This window comes from Balaenoptera acutorostrata, chromosome 1, assembly GCF_949987535.1.
Source record: "Balaenoptera acutorostrata chromosome 1, mBalAcu1.1, whole genome shotgun sequence".
Lineage (NCBI taxonomy): Eukaryota > Metazoa > Chordata > Mammalia > Artiodactyla > Balaenopteridae > Balaenoptera > Balaenoptera acutorostrata.
In genome coordinates, this window is record NC_080064.1 from 29,202,696 (window position 1) to 29,215,219 (window position 12,524).

At 36.0% G+C, this 12,524-nt stretch overlaps 1 protein-coding gene across 1 annotated transcript in view; it reads left to right on the forward strand.

Moving 5' to 3' along the window:
* The window catches only part of AGO3 (argonaute RISC catalytic component 3), a 129,435-nt gene that overhangs the window by 847 nt on the left and 116,064 nt on the right, over positions 1-12,524 (forward strand). The window lies entirely within an intron of this gene.

Consider the following 12,524-nt stretch of genomic DNA (forward strand, 5'->3'; position numbering starts at 1 on the left):
ACATATAATAGTTCCTGAGGATCTTGGAAATGTCATATCAGCCTGGATCGCTGCTTATGTGAGGAGGTAGATCTTAAAATTGCTGACTATATATATATTTTTTCATTCTATATTCCGTAGAGAATCGGCTGTCATATTCTTGGAAATTTGGAATTTAAGAAAACTGCTTCTCTTCTTGGGAAAAAAATGACAGTCTTGAGAAAAAATTGCATCATGGGCAGTACTTATCTTAAAAAAAGAAAGAGCACTTTTTACGGTCTGTAATTAATTGAAGGACATAAAGTAGGTGTTACATAACGATTTGCTTTCCAAATGATCATATTTGGTATGTTAAATTTGGAAGTATGCTTCATCCAGCCAGTCACAGTTTTATAAATTAATTATGAAAATATTAAGCGGCGGGTGTCTTCTTACTAATAGTACCACAAGTCTCTGAAATTCACATCTCATTTTGCCAATTTGGGAGGCACCTGAATATGAGATAAGAAAAACTTATATGAAAGAAACCAGTGACATAATGATATTACAGATTTTGTTGACTACGTTAAGGAGTATAATTGTCAAGTAGATGCAAAAAGCCCTTAGGAATTGTGGAGGTGGGCTGGGGAGAAGGGTTTATTACAAGTTTTATTATATGGAATTTTCTCTAATCAGTTTTTATCGTGTCTCTTTTGCATGCTCCTTTTTTTTTTTTTTTCACGTCTCCTTAAAAAGGGAAAGGTTTGTCTAGATTGTGAAGAGCTTTAGACTCTCGTTTGTTTATCATCGATTTATAGGTTTCCGAAACTGTCTTGCCTTTGTTTTCCAGTTTTCTAATACACTGTTTAGGGAATGTGATGATTTGGGAGCTATACGTGATTTTTACATAACTGTTCTGTTGTTGAGCCTGGAAAACAAACATGAAAGTTAAACACTTTACTACTTATCCTAAAATTTTAAAGATATTTCCAAAATTTTTTAAGGTTCTTTTCTTTTTTGGATTTTTCATGTGAAATTATTCCCAAATATATGGACAACATCTTAGAAAATACTTCTGAAGTCAAACTGCCTAGCCAAGGGGTCCAACTCGCCGAGTACGATTCAGTAAACGCTCCTAAGAATTCTTGAGCTATAGATAAGTTTTAGTTCTTTTTGCATGGGCCGTTGCTGAAATATATACCTATTTAACTGTCCTCACATCTGCGGAGGTATAGTTAGATTTGTCAGCCATATGCTTGGACATCGTGAAACACAAAGTTTATTCTTCAGTGCAGTTTATACATGATTGACTGTAATTTAATGATGAAGGTAAAGTATAATTTGGCTTAAGATTGTCATCATCAAAAACAAAATTTTCATTCTTCCTGAGATGTGTAATTGTTATGCTGCAAGTGAAATCGAAAGCATAGTTGGGAAAAATGTGCAACTAAGTCTAAAATCAAGAATTTGATAGATACATATTTTGGTTTAAAAAATTTTAGATTCATATTTTCTCTGATAGTCTATTGAGTCAGTGTTGGATGTTGGCTCTCCAGTTTTGTTCTAAGTTTTTCTTTTGTGTGGAGATTCTCAGGAATCATCTTATGGCAAAATATTTTAAATTCTAATTGTTAGGTGGATACATAGAAAACTTAAATTTATTTACTTTAGAGGACTAGAGATACAAATTCTATATAATTGTTTCTTGGCAAATCGTTCTTCACTAAAAGTTAATATTTGTCTATTTTTCCCTTTTGCAGGTAATATTTTAAATGATTTTTTAAGGATGTCCTGTACAATGTAGTGATTTAGTACTGTGTGAACACTGATTTAACCGAAAAGCTGGCAGGCACAATTGGTTTTTAGATAATAATAATCAATAGTTTAGCATCTGTGCCTATGACTCCTTAGTTAGGGGAACTTCTGATGAAACCCTATTTTTTTATGCTTTAATTACAGCTGGACTAAGCATATATATGTTATATTTTCATTCCGAATAAAGTGGGAATAAAAGAAGCAGAAATGTTCATTAAGATATCAGTTCTCCTGAGTAGCTATTTTTTAGGACTGTACTATTCTAGTCTGTATTTTTAGGTAAAGTCAGACTACTGTTAAGGGCAGAAGGAATTGTACTTACCTACCAATGGAAGAAAAACATTTTCTATTACCTTAAATTAATAATAATGCAAAGTGATTTGACATGTTTGGTAGATGTCTTATACAGTCTTACAAAAGTGAATAGACTATGTTTCTTAGTTATATTCTTGAATTCCTGTTTGAATGTAGTTGTTTTAGGACTCTGCATTTCTTTAATAATAAAAATCAAGAAAAGTCATTTGAGAACAAGTTCCAAAGGATGTGTGGAAGCTAAATTTGAATGAGGTGGATAAAAGTTGTGGATTCAAAGTACTAAAATATGTAATGCCATTAGGTTTTCAGTTTAGTATGTCTTTAATCCCTTGGGAAATGTTTTTATTGTTATATAGATTTTCTCACTTGTAGAAGATAAAATGCTGTTCTGCCTAGAGGGCATGAATTGTAAACATGGAAAAGGTTTTTCTACTTTGTTGTCGCTTAACTTTTACCTAGTGCTGCTCTGGAGTGGCCATTATAACTTTTTTTCTAGTATTTACTGCTCTTGACTGGCATTGGGACTTATAAAAATGTGCAAGATTATTTTGATTTTTGTTTTAGAATTTAATTTCTCTGACAGTGATGGAAAGCCCTGAGGGAAAACTGTAAAGGAGGCAAGAAACAACTTTTTTCTTCTAAACAAAGACTTGAAAGTAAAGCGGGAAAAAGAACATCTATGAAACCCTTAAACGTAATTCGATTAACATGATGAAGACTTTAAAAAATTATCCTTGATTTCATCACCCTGATATAACCACTCTTTAAAGTTTTAAACCAATTTCCAAGCTAATAAATGTATTAATTAAAACAATTTTTTTTAATTAAGTAATTTAGGAAAGTGGTTAAAATGAATGAAACAGTTTCTAAGTGCTACCTTAGCTCTTTCAGAGAATTTTATGTAATAGGTTGATAATTTAGAATTAATTTATATTCTCCAGTGGGAACATTGCATTTGTTTGGTTCTGTAGGCCTGGTCTGAAAGTATGCAAAGAGGCCAGAGGCCCTGTAAAGGGGACATTTCCAGGAAAAGTTCTATGTTGTATATGGAAAAACCCTGGCTCGGGATAGAATTCTTGCCGAATTGTCATAAACTGTTAGATTCTAATTGAATACTACATTGCTTTATATCACAACCATCTTTTTTCACACTGGTTTCCATAGTCTTAAAATAATTGAGGGTCTAAGTGAAAGATGAATTGAATATTATATTTCGTTAATCTAAAAATTTTTTTTCCTCTTATAGTACTTAAAACTAGTATCTTAAGTAATTTACGTGTGATTTTGTTTTGTTTTGTTTTAATGGATGGGAGGAAAAGGCAAGTGATCTGTTTTCAGGAAGGTAAAGCTAAAAAGATAATTTATTTAAGAATAGTATTCTTTCCAAACCTGTTTAGTCTTGGTTTGTTGTGATGAACAGCATTCACCAGACATTCCTGCTTCTAATTCAGTTGTCTAGGATACTCAATAGACCCTCATTCTTGGCTCATTAACAAAACAGATGTGAGAAAGAATATTGTGTGGTTTTTCAACCATAGTGGTTATGCTGTTAGGATACATGAACAGCCTTTCTGTATTTGGAGTTTCTATAGTTTTCTGCCATTAACTGTGTTTTTAATATTAATGATCTTCTTTGGCTACCCATTGCTTTAAAAAAAAAAAAAGACTACTGAGATTTAGCAAAATCTTGTTACACACTGATGCTTTCTCTTATATCTTAAATGTGGGCTCTCTGTGGTTTGGTTGCAATAAAAAATTATGTACATTAGTCTGGAATGTTAGTTTAATGAAATAATCTGGAAGAATTCTTTGTTTTAAATCAGCCAGTTATTCCTCCGTTGTTTCTAAATTATCAGGTTCTTGAGAAATCAGAAGATATCTGTAGGATATAGTCATGGGATATTTTTATATTCTTCATTTTTGCAAGAAAGTGTTCTCGGTTGTAGGCTTACATAATACAATTTTTGAGTCATTACCAATATTTGATATTTTAACTGATTTCTAAATCTGACAACAGAAGTTCATTAATATATCTCTGAATTTTAAAAAAGGTTGAAGAATAGATTGCAAAATAGGCTTATATCTTAGCAGTGAAGTCATTTTTTTTGTTTGTTTGAAGAAACTTATAGCTTCTAAATTAGGACTTGCTGTCTATCTGTGTATTTAACATAAAAGTGGCATTCTCTAAAATTACTCAAAATTTTCCTAAATTTTTTTTTTTTTTTAATTTTATTTATTTATTTATTTATTTTTGGCTGTGTTGGGTCTTCGTTTCTGTGTGAGGGCTTTCTCCAGTTCCGGCGAGCGGGGGCCACTCTTCATCGCGGTGCGCGGGCCTCTCACTGTCGCGGCCTCTCCCATTGCGGAGCACAGGCTCCAGACGCGCAGGCTCAGTAGTTGTGGCTCACGGGCCTAGCTGCTCCGCGGCATGTGGGATCTTCCCAGACTAGGGCTCGAACCCATGTCTCCTGCATTGGCAGGCAGATTCTTAACTACTGCGCCACCAGGGAAGCCCAAAATTTTTCTAAATTTTTGCTTGGGTGATCAAAGTTTTTCAAAAGCTACCCAAACTTTAATTATAAAATAAATCTCAAGGCATTTCCATAGTGCGTGGGCTACTTGTTTTCCAGGGGGAAAAATGGCTTTGAAATAATGGTTCCCCATTGTGCATCTGAGAAATTTAACCCCCAACAGTCTGAATGTTCTAGAGTGATTATTTAGCTACAGTGAATATAATAAATGTAATCTGATATAAGTGCATTGTGTTTGTACAGGTTCATTGAATGAATAGGTAGACTTAGTAGATAAGAAGTTACTGAAATCTCATGCTGATGTTTACTAGTTAGCCTTGTGGACTTAACTAGTAAACAGAGGCATTTAATTATGTCAAATTTTGAGGTCAACACAGTATATTTATTTTTTCAAAACAAAACTAAAAATTTTTTCCTGGTTGTAAAAATGCATGTTTATTATTTTTAAAAAAGCGAACAGTATAGGAAAGTCTAAAACAGAAATGACAATAATATGATCCCATTCTCCAGATAAAACCATTGCTAATTTTTTCTTGTATATCTTCTCAAACGTCCATCCATCTGTCATCATATTGTTTTTAGCCTGCTTTTTCTACTCAGTATTGTATCATGGATAGCTTTCCTTATCATTACTTATATCTATATAGCAATATAGCAATATAATAATTTTTACTGAGTACATAGCATTTAATTTTTTTTTTTTTTTTTTTTTGGCTGCACTGCGTGGCTTGTGGGATCTCAGTTCCCAGAGCAGGGATTGAACCCGGGCCCTTGGCAGTGAAAGCACGAAGTTCTAACCACTGGACTGCCAGGGAATTCCCGCATTTAATTTTATATTATTAATTAGTGTCATTGATGGTGGATTAGATTTTTTTCCAGTTTTTTATAAAATTATAACTAAAACTTAGGTAATTATCCTAATATATACATCTTTGTATAGTGATCCAGTGATTGCTTTAGGATAAATTCCTAGAAGTAGAATGGTTGAAATGAGGTATCCCATGAATATCAAAGCAAAAGTTCCCAGTGAAAATCCATAATTTGGTAATAGGCTATAGTAATGCTATAGTTGATTCTTATTTATTCATTGCTTATTTTCATCAGTCACATTTACTATAGACTGTAATTTAGCTTTGGACTCACTAGTACATGTTAGATTGTTAGGTCAGTGAACAACACACACATACGCTTTGAAAATGTATGGTTTTTTGTTTGAAGTTTAACATGGTTTAGTTGTTATTAGCCAGTACTTGCTATAGCTACTAAAAGAAAAGTTTGAGGTAGAAATTCCAGATAGTGCTTTTTATTTCTGTGTAATTATATTTTCATCTCTGGTGAGCAATATATGTATTTGTTAAATAACTAAAATATGCCTCTCTGGAAGTATAATTTGTTGTATTGACAGAATTATTTCTTCCAATAATTTACATTAAAATATTTTATATACTTAAATTTGATGATTTTATAGTCAATTACAGTAGAGTTCTGTTACATTGCTTATTCATGAAACAGAATTTTGGTTTTTACCAGTTTGTATAAAAAGCATCAGGGAAAATAACAATAATGGAGAAAAAAATCATCAGTGTAATATAGTGTAGAAAGCATGGGTTTTGGAAACAAATCCTGGCTCTCAAATTAACATGGTAATGATGTGTCATTGTAGGTTCATTGATTGTAACAAATGTATCACTCTGGTGTGGGGATGTTGATAGTCGGGGAGGCTGTGCCTATGTGGGGGCAGGAGGCATATGGGCAGTCTCTACCTTCTGCTCAGTTTTGCTGTGAACCCACAACTGCTCTAAAAAATAAAGTCTATTAAAAAAAATTAATTGTGACTTTGGGCAGTGCTTTTAATCTTCCTGAATCATAGTTTCCTTATCTGTATAATGGTATAGTAAAGAGATTCAGTATGCAAAGGAAATGACAATTCCTCTGTTCCTAATTTTTAAGACATTTTATTATAGAAAATTGAGGATGTATGTGCAGAACTGTATAATAAACTCCCATGTACCCATCGCCCACGTCCAGTCATGTCTGTTCTACTTTCCCCTCCCCTGTATTTTCTGAAGCATATTCTAGACATAATAATATTTTATTTATAAATATCTACTAAGTACATCTATAAGAGATATGGGGGACTTCCCTGGTGGTCCAGTGGTTAAGACTCCATGCCTTCACTGCAGGGGGAGCAGGTTCAGTCCCTGGTTGGGGAACCTTGCAAGGTGAAGCCGAAAAAAAAAAAAGAGAGTTATGGACTCTTTAAATAAGCCACAGTACCATTATCACAGCATAAAATAATAGTATAACCCTTTATATCAAATATTAAGTCAGTATTCAAATTTCAACTTGTCTCAGATATTATTCTTTTTTTTTTTTTTAAACAATTTGCCTTTTTAAAATTTATTTCATTTTTGAGTCAGGATCCAGATAAGTTTCCCACATTGTGAATGATTGATATGCCTTTTAAGTGCCTCTTAATTTGTAAGTTTTCTATTCTCTTTCCCCCTACAATTTATGGATTGTTTGTCCTTTTAGACTTTCTCACAGTCTGGATTTTGCTGGTTCCATCTTCATGGTGTAATTTAACGTGTTTCTCTAAATTTACTGTAAACTGCTAGGACCAAAAAGCTTGATCAGATTCAAGGCATGTGGGATCTTAGTTCCCCGTCCAACCAGGGATCGAACCCCCATCCCGTGCAGTGGAAGTGTGGAGTCTTAACCACAGGACCACCAGGGAAGTCCCCTCAGGGTATTCTTTTTGAACTTAACTGCAGTCAGGTTTTTGTCCCTAGAACTTCACTGAAATTGCTTTTATCAAAGTCAACAAAGAATTTGTTAAACCCAGTAGTCAGTTCCCAAATCTTAATTTTATTTGTCTCTTCAACTTCATTTGATTACTTTGCTTCCTTCTGGACATTCCTTTTCCACTTGGCTTCCTGGCTACCACATTCTCCAGGTCCTCCTCCAACCTTATTGGCTATCACTTTTCTGCTTCCTTTGCTGTTTCATCTTCATCTCCCCAATCTCTAAACACTGGGAGTTTCCCAGAGCTTATTAGTAGTATTCTGTATCCTGCCACAGTCTGGGTGATCTCCTCTGGTCCAGTGGTTTCAAATATCACTAATATGCCAAGGGCACTCATATCTACATCTCCAGCCTGGACCTCTCCCTTGAACTCCACACCCATCTAACTGCCTACTAGATGCCTACTTGTACAGAAACCTTAACGTTAACATGTCCTAAGAATCCTCTTGATTTCTTCTCAAAGCTTTCTATTATTCCTGAGTCTTTCCTGTCTCAGTAAGTGCATTTCCAATTCTTTTAGTTGCTTAGACCGAAAAGCTTTGAGAGCTCTTTTCTCTCATACCCCACACCTAATCCATTAGCAGTTCCCATTAGGTCTACCGTCTAAATATTTTCCACATTGACCTCATTCCCATAGCTGCTACCACCCCTGCCCTAGCCAACATTATCTTTTGCCTGGAAAGTCGACTAGCCTACTAACTGGTCTCCCTGCTTGTACTTTTACATATAATTTTTCATACAGCAGCTAGAGTGATTGTTTTTAAAAAGTTTAAGTCAGATCATAATGCTTCTTGATTCAGAACCCTTTGTTGGTTTCTTATGTCTCAGAATAAAATCCAAAGACCTCATCATGGCTTGCAAATCCTATAAGATCTGATCTCCCAGTATCTTTCTGACCTCATCTCCTACCGTTCTCTCTGCTCCAGGCACAGTGGTCTCCTTGCTATTCATCAAACACCAAGCAAACTTCTGCTTTTTCCTTTATACTTGATTTTTCCTTGCCTGGAATGCTCTTTCAGCTGTCTACATGACTTTTTCTTTCACTTCTGTTTTCTGCCTACTTGTCACCTTTTCAAAGAGGTCTTCTTTGACAAACCTATCTAATATGGCTAACTACCTCCCCCCCCCACACACACATTTTCTATCCCCATAACCTATCTTATTATTTTTTTTAATAAATTTATTTATTTTTATTTTTGGCTGCGTTGGGTCTTTGTTGCTGTGCGCGGGCTAAGCAGCGAGCGGGGGCTACTCTTCATTGCGGTGCCCGTGCTTCTCATTGGGTGGCTTCTCTTGTTGCAGAGCACGGGCTCTAGGTGCACGGGCTTCAGTAGTTATGGCACGCGGGCTCAGTAGTTGTGGCTCGTGGGCTCTAGAGTGCAGGCTCAGTAGTTGTGGCGCACAGGCTTAGTTGCTCTGCGGCATGTGGGATCTTCCCAGAGCAGGGCTCGAACCCGTGTCCCCTGCATTGGCAGGTGGATTCTTTTTTTTTTTTTTTTTAAAGTTAGACTTTATTTTATTGCCTAGATTCTATTTTTTTTAATTAATTAATTATTTATTTATTTTTGGCTGTGTTGGGTCTTCGTTTCTATGCGAGGGCTTTCTCCAGTTGGAGCAAGCGGGGGACACTCTTCATCGCGGTGCGCGGGCCTCTCACTATTGCAGTGTCTCTTGTTGCAGGGCACAGGCTCCAGACGCGCAGGCTCAGTAGTTGTGGCTCACGGGCCTAGCCGCTCCGTGGCATGTGGGATCTTCCCAGACCAGGGCTCGAACCCGTGTCCCCTGCATTGGCAGGCAGACTCTCAACCACTGCGCCACCAGGGAAGCCCGGCAGGTGGATTCTTAACCACTGTGCCACCAGGGAAGCCCTAACCTATCTTATTGTTTTATAGCAGTTATTACTACCTAATCGGCAAAAAAGAAATACAATATAATCTGCCCCACACCCCTATAAAACCTTCATGAGGACCAGGTCCTTATTGTTATTATTAAAATTATTATTCACTTGAACAATGTTTGGCACTTAGGATACAGTAAATATTTGTTGAACACATTTACAAGTCAATGAATGGATGACTTAATGAATGATAGACTTTCAGCACATGTTAGTTTGTAGTAGTATAGTGTACTGATTAAAAGCCCAGGCTCTGAAATCAGACTGCCTATTTGCAAATCCTAGCTTTGCCACTTTCTGTGAACATGTTTTTTAATCTCCTTGTGCTTCAGTTTCCTCAGTATAATATAGTACCTGCCTCAAAAGTTATGTTGTAAGAAATCACCAAATGTATATCAGATATATAATACTCAATACATGTTAGCTGTTGTTGTTGTAATTTTGGGATATCCCCGAGTATATTGTGAACTACTTAAGCAAAGTAACTGACTTATTAATTAATCCGTGTATCTATAAAACCTCGAACATAATAATGGTTCAATAAATAGAATAGATAAATGACTTTTTATGTTTTTGATTTTTAAAAAATTGTCTATGGGGGCAGTGAATTTCAGAAGAGAATGGGGGTTATAGAAAAATAAAACATTATTATTAAGCCAATCTTGATAGTCATCACATGTAAATAAAACAGCAGAAAGTTATTTTTTTGAATACATAAAAGGTTTTTAAAAATTGTAATGCCTAATGCTAGAGAGGGCATAGGAGAGAAATCTGGTGATAGTAATGCATTCATATGCCAGTTTGGTAGTAAATACCAAGAGTCAGAAACATGTTTCTGTTCCTATCCTTTGACGTGGTAGGTCTATTTTTGAAATTTATCTGAAGGAAAAAATTCTATGTGCCACTTTCCCTCTCTAGCTCCCCCAAGTAAAACAGTAGGTGCTTGATGCAGAGAAATTCACTTAGCATAGTTGTGTGAAATGTTGTAGCTGTTTATTTGTATTAATATTTATTGAAGAGCTACTACTTTTTTTAATGGCTTCTGTGCCAGGCACATCTAGAATGTATGGGTCATTTTATCTCATTTTTAAAATAAGGTAACTGAATGTACCTCAACATAAGAAAGGCCATATATGACAAAGCCCACAGATAGTATCATACTCAGTGGTGAAAAGCTGAAAGCTTTTCCTCTGAGATCAGGAGCAAGACAAGAAGCCTCCTCTCAACACTTTTTTTTTTTTTTTTTTTTTTTTTTATTTATAATTTTTTTTTTTTTAATTTTATTTATTTATTTATTTTTGGCTGTGTTGGGTCTTCGTTTCGTGCGGGGGCTTTCTCTAGTTGTGGCAAGCGGGGGCCACTCTTCATCGCGGTGCGCAGGCCTCTCACTATCGCGGCCTCTCTTTGTTGCGGAGCACAGGCTCCAGACGCGCAGGCTCAGTAATTCTGGCTCACGGGCCCAGTTGCTCCGCGGCATGTGGGATCTTCCCAGACCAGGGCTCGAACCCGTGTCCCCTGCATTAGCAGGCAGATTCTCAACCACTGTGCCACCAGGGAAGCCCTCAACACTTTTATTCAAATAGTGCTGGAAGTCCTAGCCAGAACAGTTAGGCAAGAAAAAGAAAGAAAAAGCATCTGAATTGGAATGGAAGGAGTAAAATTGTCTCTATTTGCAGATGACGTGCTATTATATATAGAAAACCCTAAAGACTGCATGAAAAACTGTTAGAAGTAATAAATGAATTTAGTAGAGTTGTGGGGTACAAAATCAATATACAAAATCTATTGCATTTCGGGACTTCCCTGGTGGTCCAGTGGTTAAGAATCCGCCTTCCAGTGCAGGGGACATAGGTTTGATCCCTGGTCGGGGAACTAAGATCCCACATACCGTGGGGCACCTGAGCCTGCACACCACAACTACTGAGTCCGTGCGCTCTAGCGCCCACGCGCCACAACTAGAGAGCCCACGTGCTGCAACTACTGAGTCCACATGCTCTGGAGCCTGCATGCCACAACTAGAGAAGCCCACGCAACATAACAAAAGATCCCACATGCCTCAACGAAGATCCCACGTGCTGCAACTAAGACCCGATGCAGCCAAATAAATAAATAAATAAATAAATTTATAACAAAAAAGCCAAAATCTACTGCATTTCTATACACTAAAAACTAAATATCAAAAAGATAAATTTTTTAAAAGTCCCATTTACGGTAGCATCAAAAACAATAAAATGCTTATGAATAAATTTCACCAAGAAAGTCAAAGATCTACACATTGAAAACTATAAGACATTGATGAAAGAAATCAAAGAAGACACACTATATGGAAAGATATCCTGTGCACATGGATTGGAAGAATTAATATTGTTTAAATGTCCACACTACCCAAAGTGATCTACAGATTCAGTGCAGTCCCTATCAAAATTGCAATGGCAAAAAAAAAAAAGAAAAAAATTGCAGTGGCATTTTCTACAGAAATAGAAAAAACAATCCTAAAATTTATGTGGAACCACAAAAGACCCCCTATAGCTAAAGCAGTCTTGAGAAAGATGAACAAAGATGAACAAAGAAAACTTCCTGATTTCAAACTATATTATAAAGTTATGTCAAAACAGTGTGGTATTGGCATAAAAATAGGCACATAGATCAATGTGAGCCCAGAAATAAACCCATGCATGTATGGTCAGTTAGTTTTTGACAAAGGAGCAAAGACTATACAGTGGGGAAAGGATAGGCTCTTCAATAAATGGTGTTGGGCAAACTGGATAGCCATATGCAAAAGAATGAAACTAGACCCCAACTTATGCCATATATAAAAATTAAAGTGGATCAAAGACTTTAACAGAAGACCTGAAACCATAAAACTCCTAGAAGAAAACATAGCACGTGAGCTCCTTGACATTGGTCTTGGCAATGATTTTTTAAATTTAATACCAAAAGCAAAGGCAACAAAAGCAAAAATAAACAGGTGAGACTGCATCAAACTAAAAAGCTTCTGCTCAGCAAAGGAAACCATTGACAAAATTAAAAGGAAACTTATAGAATGGGAGAAAATATTTGCAAACCACATACCTGATAAAGGGTTGCTATCCAAAATATACAAGAAACTCTTACAACTCAGTAGCAAAAAACCCAACTCAGTTAAAAAATGGGCAAAGGGCGGAGCAGCTAAGCCTGTGCACCACAACTACTGAGCCTGCACTCTA